Raw genomic sequence first — 15,709 nt, forward strand, 5'->3', positions numbered from 1 at the left:
TCCCAAATGGTGCAACAGAAAAGCATTCACCCTATGTCCAGGTGATCAAATCATGACTACTAGAATCAATGCGGAATCAACGCTGCGTGTGCGGATTGTACGACTTTGTGCTCGCAGTGCGCTACGGAATTTCAGTGCCTTGGCCTTGTGAGTGTGCACTCAATGACCATGGCCCTAAGGTACACTACACACCAGCATTTGAATTTAAAACAGAGCTTGTTGGATAAGATTTTTGATAGAAATAAAACACAAGGGCAATAAAATATGGAGAATGAGAATTTAGTGAGAATAAGGGAAAGAAAAGAGTCACGCTCTCTTCCTTATAGACAATGTCTCTTAAAAGTTAATTATAGCAAGGCCTAGGGCCTGACCAAAAAGAGGAAGTGCAACACACAGCACACACACCCAAGAGCATGAACTCACTCATACACAGACCCAGAGTAATCAGAATAACAAAGTAATGGCTAATGATTATTTTACTAAATCATACTGTACATATGCTAATGACAATGCAGAAAAATCATACAGGAAAAAAAGCACACAGGTGATAGATGTCCTCACTCAAAGTCAGCTCAGAAATGCCATAAAAAGCAGAAGTTGGTTTTAAAAAACAAAAGGAGAATGGATAGAGTAAGTGCAAACTCAACAGGTCTCGAGAAGTCTGAGGCAAAAATAAGCGGATTGGAAAGAATCTAAAAAAACCCAGACAGGACATCACCCAGACATCAGATGTAATGGTATTTTGGGCAAACCCGGGGTGTTTCAAAGGGAGCCCCGTTTCAGGGGACTTTCAGATCACTCTGGGACATCCCTCTGTGCAGATCTTATGTGGTGAGCTGCAATAAATCCTTGCTTTTCCTACTCACGGCTCATTGTGTTTTTTGTCATCCTCAAACTGATGTAAGTACTTGATGATATTACTTTGTGTTTAACTTTTTGGAAAATTAAAGCCAACAAGCTCTTATTGCCTAGCCAAAGACTCTTATAGAATTGGCCAAGACGATGGATTGCTACGTCCGTAACAATATATCCATCGGGGTTTGAGGCGCAGTTTTGCTGTGTCATCCTCTCCTGACATCTTTGTCCCTACCTGTCGACATAAGACCAACAAACTGCTCCATACTGGTGTTGATCACAGTAATTTAATATCGGTTCCCCACGTGGAGATTAAACCACTGTTGTGAGAGCCAGGCTTATGCCGCATTATTCAATGCACGGTCCGTGAATAACAAGGCGCTGCTTTTATCAGATATTCTTACAGATAAAAAGCTGGACTTGTTTTTAACTGGAACCTGGCATACAGAAAATGATGGGCTCCTGTTTAACCAGATCACTCCAGCGGGCTTTGGAGTATTAGATCTCCCGAGGATATCTGGCAGAGGCGGAGGCATTATTGTGGTTTACAACCTGAAGTTCAACATAAGCTCTGTGTCCGTTCCCCAGTTTTCATCATTTGAATGCCTGGTCTTGAGTATTTCCGCTCCTATATCTACCATCATCGCTACAGTCTATAAACCACCTAAGGCTAAGACACATGCAGCTTTTATGTCAGAGTTTGCTGACTTCCTGTCAATGTTGGGAATGAAGTTTGACAGAATTCTACTTATGGGAGATTTTAACATTCATGTGGACCGGAGTGACTCTGTGGCGGCTAAGGAATTTCTGTCACTAATTGATTGTTTTAGCTTCACACAGTTTGTAACTGACCCGATTCATAACAAGGACCATACGCTGGATCTCGTGATTGCAAACGGCTCGTTTGTATCACAGTTTTCATCTGTTGACATTGGACTGTCTGATCATTCAGCTGTCTTTTTTAATCTGGAACTGTATCATCCAAGTGAGCCTACCATCCGAGCAGTAACCTTCCGGAAGTGGAAGTCTATTGATCAGACAGTTTTCTCCAATTCGGTTGTTTCCACCTTAAGCGATCTTCATCCCTCATCGCTGGAGGAGAAAGTTCTGCAGTCAAATTATGCTCTTGCTGCTAATCTTGACTCTTTTGCTCCTCTAAGGTCACGTAAGGTCACATTCACCTGCTCTGCTCCTTGGCATAATGACAATCTGCGCTCTAGAAAGGCTGCTTGTCGGAAAATGGAGCGCAAATGGCGCCTTACTGGACTGAATGTTTACTATCAAGTGTGGAAGGATCTTCTGGGTGATTATCGAGCACTAATGGAGCCCGAAAGATCCTATTACTTCTCTCAGGCTATTGTAAACAATCAAAAATAATCCCAGACACTTGTTCCAAACCATAAACAGATTGCTTCAAGTTAATGCTGTTACCACTTTGCCTGTTTCTCAGCAGCTATGTGATTCTTTTCTTTTGTTTTTTAATTCTAAGATTGATAATGTTCGCAAAGAAATTCCTGTCACACCTGACTCTGCCACTTCACTCCTTCATCCATCTGGGTTCACTGGTGTTTCTTTCACTCATTTCTCACTGCTTGACTCCGAGGCTCTCACAAGGGAGGTATCCAGCATGAAATCAACCACTTGCTTGCTGGATCCAATTCCCACGAACCTATTTAAATTGTGCTTCGATGTTTGGTGCCCTACTATCCTCAGCATTATAAATGAATCACTAGAGACTGAGGTCGTTCCAGCAGTACTAAAGACTGCTGCTGTTACACCTGTACCAAAGAAAGAAAATGTTTCCGTGGATAATTTAAAAAATTTTTGTTCCATTTCAAATCTTCCGTTTTTGGCAAAAATACTTGAGCCTGTTGTTGCCTCTCAACTATGTAATCATCTTACAATTAATAACCTCTTTGAACCCCTTCAGTCAGGTTTTCGTAAGCTTCACAGCACTGAAACGGCGTTGGTCAAAGTTACCAATGACTTGTTGATGGCCTCTGATTCTGGCGCTACATCCATTCTTATTCTTCTTGATCTTAGAGCTGCTTTCGATACTGTGGATCATGGTCTTTTACTTACCTGCATTGAAAGTGTTTTTGGTGTGTCTGGGACAGTTTTAAACTGGTTTAAATCCTATTTTACTGACTGTTCCGAGTTTATTTCAATGGGTGGCTACAGGTCTGACACTAGCTCTGTGCTCACTGGTGTTCCTCAGGGTTCAGTTTTAGGCCCTCTACTCTTCAATATTTATCTCTCTCCACTTGGGAATCTGCTGCGTTCACTCGGCCTCCATTATCACTTTTATGCTGACGATACCCAAATCTACATTCACTCAATATCTGGTGAAAACCTTGATGTTTGTTTTCTTTCTGATTGTATTTCTGAGACAAAAACATGGATGAACAATAACTTTCTGTGCCTGAACAGTGGGAAAACTGAAGTTATGCTTATAGGCTCCTGTCATCAAATTCGCAAAGCTGGTCCACTGTCTCTGTTTCTTGATAGCTCTGTTCTAGAGACCCAAAGTAAATCTTGTTGTCATTTTCTATACCATCCTCACATTTGATTTTTTTGTTCAAATTACTGCGAAGGCATCCTTTTTTGACCTCAGAAATATAGCTAGACTGCACCCAATGCTAAACTTCTCTGTGGCTGAAAAGCTGATTAACTCATTTGTTGTCACTCGACTGGATTACTGCAATGCCGTTTTAGCCGGAGTTTCTAAATCCACAATTAACAAATTGCAATATGTTCAAAACTCTGCCGCCAGGATCCTGATGGGGACCAGGAAATGTGAACATATTACTCCTGTTTTGGAGTCCTTACACTTTCTCCCGGTCAGATTCCGTGTCGATTTTAAGATCATGATGTTGACATACAAGGCACTACATGGCTTGGCTCTGCATTACTTATCTGGTTTATTAATCCCTTACACCCCAAATTGCAGACTACGCTCCTCACAGTGCAATTTGTTAACTGTTCCACAAACCCACCTAAAATCTATGGGTGACGGGGCTTTTTCTGTCTACGCTCCTTCACTTTGGAACTCTCTTCCTCCTGAACTCAGGGAAACTCAGACCTCTGACATTTTTAAAGCTCTACTTAAGACACACTTTTTTAAACTTGCAATTTACTGCTGATGTCTTTTTTTATTATTATTATTTTATTATTATTATTATTATTATTATTATTATTATTAACGGTGTTGTTCTTATTAATTTTATATGTTTTATTTTTCTGTGTACTGCTTATTTTGTGTACAGCGCTTTGAGCGGCTGCTTTTAAAGGCACTTTATAAAATAAAGATTATTATTATTATTATTATTATTATTATTATTATTATTATTATTATTATTACTATGACGATGCCATAGTCATCCGTGGCCGGGAACCAAAGGAGTAAAATCGTCCATGTTCTCTGGGTGGTAGGGTTGACATTCTTTCTATCCAATAACCAGTCATGACCATCTATCTCATGTATGTAGAAGAGGGTAGATAGCACTTTCCTTTCTGTGTTACCCTGATAGATGTGTTTGGCTGGTGTCACATGTCTTGGTGCAACCTTTCCTGGTTGCTAGCTATCATATAATAGGGAAGAGCTGAGTGATGGGTAGGAACTGGCAGGTGATCAAATCATCCTGAAAATCCTGAGAAAATGAGGCAGGGCAAAATCCATTTTCAGATGAGAGCACTACTGTCAGACACTGGGAAACACTAGCCATACTTGAACTTTCTTTAACATTGGACCAACAGACAATAAGTTACATAACCCTCTACAATCAAATCAATTTGAACTTTGTGAGATATTTTTAATGGCTTTTGCTGATAAAGTAATAGCCATTCGGTCTTCCTTCACTTCACAGTTCTCAGGCCTGTCCCTGAATTCGCTGGCTATACCAGTTTCCTTTTATCATTTTCAACATGTTTCATTAAAGGAACTGTGTGATCTGGTTAACCAGATGAAAATAACTTCCACTTCACTTGATGTTGTTCCCATAAAAGAAACTTTTTCCGTAATTGGCCCCAGTATCCAGGTGTTGATAAATTCATCTTTGGATGCTGGGGTGGTCCCAAATTGTTTTAAGCATGCTATTGTTCAACCTTCGCTTAAGAAACAGAGTTTGGATGAAGGTTGCTTTAATAATTATTGGCCTGTCTCTAAGCTATCGTTTCTGTCAAAGCTGTTGGAGAAGGTTGTCCAGTCACAATTGATCCTGTTTTTAAATTCAGCTAAGTTATTGGAACCTTTCCAATATGGTTTCACTGCTTATCATAGCACAAATTCTGCTTTGCTAAAAGTGTCAAATGACATTTTGCCGGCAGTAGATACTGGTAAAAATACTGCGTTGATGCTACTAGATCTTACAGCTGCCTTTGATATTGTAGACCATAACATACTTCTTTGGCGCTTAGAGCATTTGATTGGTATCAAGGGTATCGCCTTACAATGGTTCAGATCATATCTTAAAGACAAGTCCTTTTCGTAGCGTTGGGTAATTTCTCCTCATCTTCCGCTCCTATTATTAGCAGTGTACCTCAAGGCTCCATTCTGGGACCATTTCTTTTTAACTTATATATGTGTCCGTTGGGGAATATTATTAGGGTGCACAATGTCTCTTTTCATTTATATGATGATGATAACCAGTTGTACATACCGTTGAAAGCTGGCAACTACATTCAACCATTGTTGGACTGTTTTGACAACATTAAAAAATGGTTAACAAATAACTTTCTACAACTTAATGAAGACAAAACCGAAATAATTGTTTTTGGTCCCCTGAGATTGAGAGATGGTCTCATTAATGAGGTCCGTAATTACTTCCCCTCAATTTCTTCCCAGGTTAGGAACCTTGGTATCATCCTAGACTTAGAATTATGCTTAACCAAGCAAATAAATTCGGTTATAGGCTAAATAAATACCCTTCCCCCTTTATTAATTTATTTCAATTTGCTTTAACAACAGACATACAGACCAGCAGATTTACAGAAATCCCTGATTGAGCAAACCAGAGGAGACAAGGAAAAACTCCCTGAGACTCCCTTTTCTGGCAGTCTATGCCTACTTCACTGCTGAGATGTTCACACTTCATCATGAAGTAGTTGCTAAGTTACTCTTCCTCTCTCTGTACAAAAGCGATAACACTTGACCCCTCAGCTAAGATAAGATCAGAAGGCCCTTCCTGCCCTCTCACTCATAATGGTTTCACCATCTCTCTCTTTCTCTCTCTGTTTCCTCATTTCTCTTTTTTCTTCTTACTCCCATGCTAATGTTGCTTTCAAATGCCTCTCAATTCCTATATATTATCTGTATAATGTAAATCTTTATGGAAAGCAATTCTATGATTGTGGAGACAGACATCATTTCATGATGAGAGCCAGACACATTTACTTTATAACACATTTATTGCAGCTGAATTTGATCAAATAGATGACCCCTCCCCCCCTTTTTTGCCTCTCATAACTGCTGTGTCCGCACAGTACCGATAACCTTTGGCCTACAGTAGGATTTGGCACATTGCATTTCTTCTTCCTTTTCCATTTCTATCCCCATCCATCCCTCTTTTCCAGGTTACTGTCATTGCAAAATTTTTTATACTGGGAGTAGGCCTGGAAAACATGACCAAATATGTTAGTAAGTGATGAAACAGTCCTAGTTCCTGAGAATGCTGACAGTTGTAAAAAATAAAAAATCCTGACTAAAAACACATTTTTCACTATTTTCAGAGTAAAATTTCATTGATTAATTCTGTTGCCAGATGTTTGTGTGTAGTTGCAGCTCAGTGCAAAAGTCTGCATCCCCCATGATTCTTGAATGGGGAGAACAGAAAAAAAGAAGCAATGTTTTCAATTTTAATTACAACGTTTAGTTTTTTTTTTTTTTTTTTGTACTTGTAAAAATGAAGGAACATTCTTCAAACCTAACACACTGAATAGCTTGTTGATATTAAACAATCTAAATCTTTGTCTTGTTCATTTTGTCCTAAAGGAATGCAAACTCCTGCACTGGACTAGACCAAATAATAAAGGATCAGGGTTAAAATACAGAACAGCTGCTCAGCTCTGTGAATAGACACAAATGTTTCATCAAGCTTTTAAACTTCAGTAGTAGTACTTTAAATTGAATAAGCTTATTGAATGAAGTTCTCTGTGAAAAGGTTATATCTATTTTTAAATCTCTTCTTTGCTTTGATAAATGACTCTATTGATAATTAAACAGATTACAAGGGTAATGTTGGCCACATGTCATGCTCTATTTTGCTTCTGTCTGGTAACTAAGCCACATCTTCCTCGCTCTCTCGCTTTATAAATAAACTCTGTCTACCGGTCTCTGTTCATCTCTCATGCCACTGCTCTCCGCATTGTGGTTTCTAAAGAATCAGCCACGCACAATTTCCCTCAGCTCACCCCATGGCCAAGAACTTCGGCCCATCTCTCTTTCAGCATTAATCTACCTATTTTTATGCCTTTCACTCGCTCTGTTCTGTGTTCGTCTCTGGATCTGTCTTCAGAATGTTCAGTGCTGTTTCTTCTTCACTTATTTATTATTATATCTCCTTGGCCATGGCCATGCTTACAGATTTAATTTTTGAAGACAGATGGTAGGGGCTGAGGTTCACTAACTGTTCTGCCCAAATAAAAACGTTTGGGATTCCAAAAAAAAAGAGCTGCAAAGGAAAATCCCAGCAGCCAATATGTTTTGTGCATTTCATGTTGTCCCCAGAGGAACTCTCGAACCAGCTGTCAGAATGCAATCAATACGCATGTGCATGTCAAAAACAATCAGGGGAGTTCTGTTTGCCATTACGGTGAAGAGTTAACACTGCCCTGTGTTCTTGGAACGCTAACTCATGCACGTGTGACTTACCGGCAATTTCTCTAATAAACTCCAAAAGGATGGACGGCCTCGCCTCAGCGCTCTGATGTGGACTTTTTACTCCAAACACAATCTGGTCGGTTTGGCAAAAATGATTGTGCAGCTGGCATCCCACAATCCCTTGTAAAAAAATGGACACTGTAAGTATGGATTTAACTGCATTTTTACCCTATTTGGGAGCCCAGAACCATCCAAAGAATTGGAAAAGGACACATCAGAATTCACACAGATATTTGAGACAGACTTTGTGTGTGTGTGTGTGTGTGTGTGTGTGTGTGTGTGTGCGCGTGTGAGTGTAGGTCATTCATGACTTGGTTTCACCAGTTACTGAGGGAACTAATTATGAATATGGATAATGATTCATAAGAGTCCTTATTACTTATATTCAACATTAATCTCACAAAAATATATAGTTACCCTCTGAGCTTAGTGAAAGTAACTAAGATTTGTTAGTCATTTGCACTTGTCCGGTGGGTGCGATATATAATGAACCTGTAAAATATTAGATTTTTTTTTTCTTCCTGGTGGAAATTAAATCAGGTATTAATAAGGCACAATGAAAGATGTATGCCTTAGACTTCTAGGGTAGAACAGGGTTAAAGAAACAAAAGAAGAGAAGGGAAATGGAAGGAGGTCGAAAAAAACTTGGAAGATATAGACAGAATTAGTGGCAGTGATTGAGTGGACTTGAAATAGACTCCTGGACGTCGACTGCAGGGTGCGGCAGCGTCACCAGCCGTGTGTGTGTTTGTGTGGGTGTGCATGTGGTATACATACCATTGATCATGTCATATATGTGGGTTCATTGGGCAAAGAGAGAAAGAAGGAGATGGTTTTGGCAGATGATCATGAAAGTGTGGCTTTTGTGAACAATATATTTCAGGCCGACCCACAATTTCATATATCCACATAGTCTCCTCCTTTTCCCCTTTTTCTTTCTCCATTTCCCTTTCTCTCATTTTTACTCTCCTAATTTTTCATTGTTCCCTTGATTTATGGGTTTTCCTCTCAGCCCTGCTCTATTCATAAATGGAGATTTCTGTCACAATAAACAATTGTGGTGCCAAACCTCTAGCTCCTCTGAAGTAAACTTCTTGTACAAATAATGTCACTCCAGCCAGCTGTCCTGGTTTCAAGCTGCAGTATTATTTTTATTTTTTAAAATTTATTTATTTTGTCTATGAAATGGCATTTCATGTCATATGCCAGAAAACAAAATAAAACAACAAAAGTAATTCCGACTAAAAATAATTACTAGTATAGCCAAAATAAAAGGGTTATAGATCTTATTGCATATCTTAATGCTAGCTTAATGCTGTTGTCATTATTGTTTTCCTTTTAATATTCATACATTCGTTCTTTCTTTGTTATATTGATGTTTTTCAGCCATTTCTTGAAGCACCAGCAGGGAATTCTACAACAGCAAACAAACACATTAAAAAGGACAGGATGAGGGAGGAAACTTCAAATATTTTTGTCTCAACAAAATTGTAGCAGCAATAAAAAATGTCACTCTTTGCTGAACAAGACTAAACCATTGTGTGTTTGTAATTTTAATGAAGAAGGTCCTCTGGCCTAAATTTCCAGTTTCTCAGCATGAAATAGGCCACATGAGGAGCTAGGAATAGGAAAAGAGTTGAGTCTGTGCACAAATGATAAAGGTAGAAAGAGCGAGAGGACCATGGATTAGAGAAAATAGTGCTGCTATCATACTAATTCAGCAGATAGAGGATGTACTAGTTGAGTATTGTAGCTGGGAGGGAGAGAGGTTGAGAATATTTGTAGCCAGCATGATTACGGAACACAAACACAGCAAGAAGCAGTGCAAGATAACATATCAGATCAGCAAACTGGTATTCATGTTTAGGCTTCCAAGTCTGCTGAAGACAGGACCACACAGATACACTCATGCAATACAGATATGTACAGCTACATGGCTTTAAGGCATTGAGATATATACAGATAAACGCAATATCCTGGATGGATGTATTCCCCGCAGTGACATAACATGGAAAAGATGAATATAAAACATTAGTCTTTGGATGCATTTGACTGAAGATAGAAGCAGTAAAATGGGTGTATTGGTATAGAAAAATAAATAGCAATGATAAAGCAAAGACACAAACTGAGCCATGTGTCATCTAACAAAATGTATCCATTCATGGGAAATCAAAACATTGTTGGTTGTTCCCACTGTCACGTTCTAATTATGCTAGTCTCTCTGTATGATTTCTGAAGCCCTAGGTAAGGACCACTTTAAAAAAAAATGTTATCACAGATACATAAACCCATAGCATCTAAAGACAATTCAATATCACTTCCAGCTGAGAAATGGACTTTGGATATAAAACAACCTTGTGGTGTTAATTGACAAAATATATGCAATTAATTTTTTTTTCTATAACCAGTACCTTCAGTTAATACAATATAAAACCCTTCATAGAAGCCACATTACTCATAAACTGCACCGCATGGGACATAGCCACAGTAAGAGTAAATGCTTATTGGCTCTGTCCTCACATCCATAATTTTTGGTCAGAGGTCATGGGCCTAGGTATGTCCATGTATAGCATTTGAACCATTTATACAGTGGGGGGAAATAAGTATTGAACGTATCAACATTTTTTTCAGTAAATATTTTTCCAATGAGGCTATTCACATGAAATTTTCACCAGACATCAGTATTAACTCAAGAAATCCGGAAATATAAAGAATTCACAGCATTAAAGTCCATAAAAGGAGTTATGTGGAATAAAGTGGAATGACACAGGAAAAAAGTATTGAACATGCTAACTGAAATACATTTATTTAATACTTAGTGGAGAAGCCTTTGTTTGTAATTGCAGCTTCAAGATGCTTCCTGTATGAAGAAATTAATCGGCTGCAGTATTCAGGTGTGATTTTGGTCTATTCTTCTAAACATGTTGTCTAAAAAATGGCTCTTGGGCTACTCTTCTGACTATTCTTCTGACTCCCTGGTCAAAAATCTTGCGAGGAGCTCCTATGCGTGGTCGGTTGATGACAGAATGATGTTGCTTCCACTTGCAGATAATGACCCCAGTTGTGCTTAGTGGAAGATTCAGAAGTTTTGAAATATGTCTATCCGATTCCATAAATATGTTTTGAACAATAAGATTCCGAAGGTCTTGGGAGAGCTCTTTGCTTTTACCCATCATGAGATCTTTCTTGTGTGACACCTTGGTAACCAAAAGCCTTTATATAGACCATCAATTTACTAACCCAGCTGATATTAATTTGCACAGATAGGGGGTATAATTACTTACAGATTTCAGCTGGTTCCTTGCCTTACCTTGCCTTGGCGAACTACTTTTTCTTAGTGTGTTCAATACTTTTTTCCTGCGTCATTCCACTTTATTACACAACTTTATTTATGCATTTTAATGTTGTGAATTTCTTGAGTTAATACTGATGTCTGGTGAAAATGTCATGTGAATAACCTCACTGGAAATATATTTACTGAAAAAAATGTTGACATCCAATACTTATTCCCCCCACTGTATTAATATGACTCACCACAGCTTAAATGACACTACAGAACTGGAAAGACAGAACTCAACTTTTGATAAAACATTGGCTTAACCTTTTTATAGATTACTCCACTCTGGAAAGATCTGCAGGACATCTGGTCACTTTTTTAAACAATGTATTATATATACTAATTCTTATTTGTACAATTTCTCTTGATTTACTTGGTGCCACTCTGAAGCTCACTCACTCACTCATTTCAAGGGGTGAGGAGTGAGTACAGGGGTCTCCTTAACCTCTCATTTTTCATAAAATTTGAGAAATTATGGCAAATCAGGGAGCTTGAATTGACTTCTCCTGGGCAGATCAGCAGTATAGGTGAAGCTGAGAGTTCACATTGAAGGACACATCCATGTCGATTTGAAGGAAAAAAAATCCTTGAGGGAAGGTACTGATGGACAGTGACCACTAGGGAGAGGTGCGAGGAGTGCACATGGAAATGTAATGAAATATACAAAAAGGCAGTAAAAAGTGGATGTAATGGGATACAAGGATGCCATAATCACAGTTCAGTCTTCTTCTACCTAACTCTTGATGAAAGGCTGGAGATTGCTAATGTGTGCTTTAATCCATTGCCATTATTAGCAAACACAGTGTGCTTTTAGTCATGCGTGTGGTAGCTTGCCTCACTAATTGATGGATAGAGAGAGACAGTAAGGGAAAAAGGGGCTAACAATTAGTCAGGCCACACAGGACACCAGAGCAATGACTGAAACATCTGAAATGAATGATTGCTCACACGCACAAGCACACACAATCCTCTTATCTCCCCAACATCTAATTCAAAATTACTTGAGGTGACACTTTGAATGGGCTCGGAGTCCTCGCTCACAGCCACCAGTAGTGCCTCCTGGGATTATAAAGGCCTCATTGCTGAGGCTCTTTGAAAACAGAGCAGAATCGATATCATATCAGTGGCCTATGGAACACCTGACAGTTCAATTTCACAACCACTATTGTGAATCGATAGGCGCAGGAATGGTTTTGGTCCCTTTCGATAGGCCAGCCACAGTAGTTAATTAGTGCCAGTCACTACTGTATGCATGTTAAAGTGATAACCTGTAACAGTTGATTTCGTAGCAACTTTCAGCACATCAGTCAATAGTCTTATGTATGGATTTTACTTCATGCTGTTTTCATTGGAATACTTGTGTTATAGTTTACCACAAATGATTGCCTGGAGCCATCTCAGTTTACGCTAATTAGTCCAAGAGGCACTAATAAATGAAGTTAAGGCAATCAAATGAGCCGAAATACTCCAGTTCCTTTAAACATTACGTAAGATGAACTTCTCATGTTTTACAGTGTATTATTAGGTATGGCTACTGATCAAAGTGCAACAAGAAAAATAAATAAATAAATGCTTCCACTGACTTTTGCAACTTTTAAGTTTTCTTGCTATTGACTCAAGTGGAAAAGACAGGCAAGGACTTTAATCAACTGTTTAAGGTGAAAGCGTAATAGGACAGAATGATGTAGTGAGAAAGACAGCCTAAGGGAGAGAAAGAAAGGTGGGGAAAAAAACAAGGCAAAAGTCCTTCCTATTCTCCTTTACTGAAGCCCAGTTAGACTTAAAAATAAACTTGGCACAGTCAGTGGGGGAAAATGACACAAGATTTGCTTTGGGCTTGAGAGGGACTGTGGGATTGGCATGTGCCCACTCTAAATGGGCATCACTCTTTCCCGAGCATGAGTCAGTAAGCTAGTGCCAAATAGGAAATGACCTCAACCTCCAACCACTGAGCTTCATAGGTAGCAAAAGAAAGAGTCACTAAAAAGCGATTTTCCCCTCTAATTATTTTTTTAGGCAACCATGACTGGACAGTGGTACAGAAAATTGTACTATTATACTTGACAGTTAATAAGAACTGGTAGTGTTTTCATGGCATATTTGATGCTAAATCTTTGAGACATGAAAATGCTGGGTCTAAAGTTTACACTGACTGGAGTGAGTGAAATTAATGTCTCTTATTGTAACTATGTGTGATTTTTAAGGCCTGGTGTTGGAATGTTCAGGCTATACTTAATATTCCTTTCTTTATAGGCTCCTAACTGACATTTTGGACAAAATCAATTTATTCATATCAATATACAGCCCCAATTCCAAAAATGTTGGGACAGTATGGAAAATGCTAATAAAAACAAAGAGGAGTGATTTATAAATGCACTTTAATATATTTAAACAAAAAAAATCTTCTTTTTGAAGATTGATGCAAACAACACATTCTAAAAAACTTGGGACAAGGGCAATTTAGGACTAATAGCGATGTGACAAGTTCAAATAAGAAGGTGATGTGAAACAGATGAGGCAATCGTCTAATCATAGTATATCAGGAGCCTTCAAAAAAAGACCTAGTCCTTCAAGAGCAAGGATGGGTCGAGGCTCACCAATCTGCCTACAGATTCATCAGTGAATAATCAACACTTTGAGAACAACATATCCCAAAGACATATCGGTAGGATTTTAGGCATTTCACCTACTACAGTGCACAATATAATTAAAAGATTCAAGGAATCTCTATCAAAAAATCAAGTCTCTGTCTAAAAAACCGTCATGAGTCTGTAATGGATATCCTGACATGGACTTGGGAATCCTTTGGCAAGCCAAAGTAATGGATATCCTGACATGGACTTGGGAATCCTTTGGCAAGCCTATGTCAGTCAACACCATTCGCTGCAGCATACATAGATATGATTGTGGCAGCATGAGGGTATAAACAAGAAGGACCAGAAAAATAGCAGAAATTAATGTAACCAAAAAATAAGGAACACCACACCTCAATATGTTGACTACGCCACCCCGGGGGCCTGCTACTGTAACAAGTTAAATAGTCAAATGTTTAAAAAAGACTTAAAAGAGTATTTGTTTTTTGCTGTTGTTCAATTTTTATGTGTTAGTGCATTGATGATTCAAGTATAACGCTGATCAGTCATCGATTAGGATGGTCTGAATCCTGCACTCTGGGATCGATTGCTTTAGTCTCTGCCCACAAACCTGGAGGAAAAGCGGTAATTTTCCATTCGAGTAATGCTCTCGTGGAAGTAACACCGACTGTCATGCTTGTGACTTATTTCTCCTCTATATAGGTATGTTGTGCATGTTTAACTTGACTGTTTTATCTGTGTTAACTTGCTGACATATTGCGACATACTTATATTTTGTTTCTGATAGTTTTTGAGTAAGTAAGTTTTGTCGTGTGTGTGTGTGCACGTGCAGGTCCTCGCCTTACACTGAAAACCAGAACAGCACTAGCTTGTGTTTAGCCGTAATTTGAACATGTGGACATGAAAGGCGTATTTTGTATTTTTATTTAAATAATGTCTCAATGCACTTTAGGTTCACTCATTTGTACAACTGTTTATTATGTTTATTGTTGTATTTTTGACAACTGATTCGAGTAAAACTCTCGTGGAAGTAACACCGACCATCATGCTTGTGACTTATTTCTCCTCTATATAGATAGGGGTCAACATTTTGGAGGCACTGCTGTGATTGCTGCTCAGATGTCCAGTGTCCATAGCCTGTACATTGAATTCTACATCATACTACATACCCCAATACTACACCCAGGCAGGCTACAGTGAGGCACATGATGCTGTTTAAGGAGAGCTGGAAGTTGGTGGTCGAGTGCACGTTCCCTGAGGCCAGTTAGAGATCATCGGGGATAGTAGAGACCCACCAGTTCAGAATCAACTCCTACACAGTTAAAGGCCCCTGCACTGTCAACATGTCAGCCCTGGAAGAGCTACAGGAAGAGGTAGGAGGAGTGTTGCACACCCTGAATCGAAACAATTTACTGGGAATCTGTGACTTTTTGAACATATCAGGTGTACAAAGAGCAGATGTTAAAGGAAAATCACGCATCTCATTGGTGACTCACATTCTGAAGCACCTTGAAAGAGAGGAAGTGGCAGAGCTAGAAGACAACGGGATGTCAGAGTTATTACTACTGAAAGACAAAATTGCAGATATGTTAAGTGGCATCGATAGTGAAAGGGTACACACTGAACATGACATTCAGGAGACAGTGACACAGAAAGAAATGGATGAACTGAGTATTGCAAGTGAACAGCAAAAATTTGGAGTCATGCAAACTACTACAGTCAATGCTGCTGTTAATGGTTCTGTGCACCAAGCCACTGCAGGCTCTCCAGTAAACACCCAATCTTCAGCCAATGCCCAGCAGAAGCCAAGCCCACACTGGCACAAAGATTTCAAAATTTCTGGACAAATAGGCAAACCTGGCCAGAGAGATAAACTGACATTTTCCAGCCTTGCTCATCAGATTGAGAATAGACTAAACAGAGGTTACCCTGAAATAGATATTATGGATGCTGTGATCAGAGCTATTTCTCCAGGCTTGCAGCTGCGCAGCTACTTGGAGGGAAGACCTCATCTGACTCTTCCCGCACTAAGGTGCATTCTGCATT

The sequence above is a fragment of the Ictalurus furcatus genome, chromosome 6 (assembly GCF_023375685.1).
Source record: "Ictalurus furcatus strain D&B chromosome 6, Billie_1.0, whole genome shotgun sequence".
NCBI lineage: Eukaryota > Metazoa > Chordata > Actinopteri > Siluriformes > Ictaluridae > Ictalurus > Ictalurus furcatus.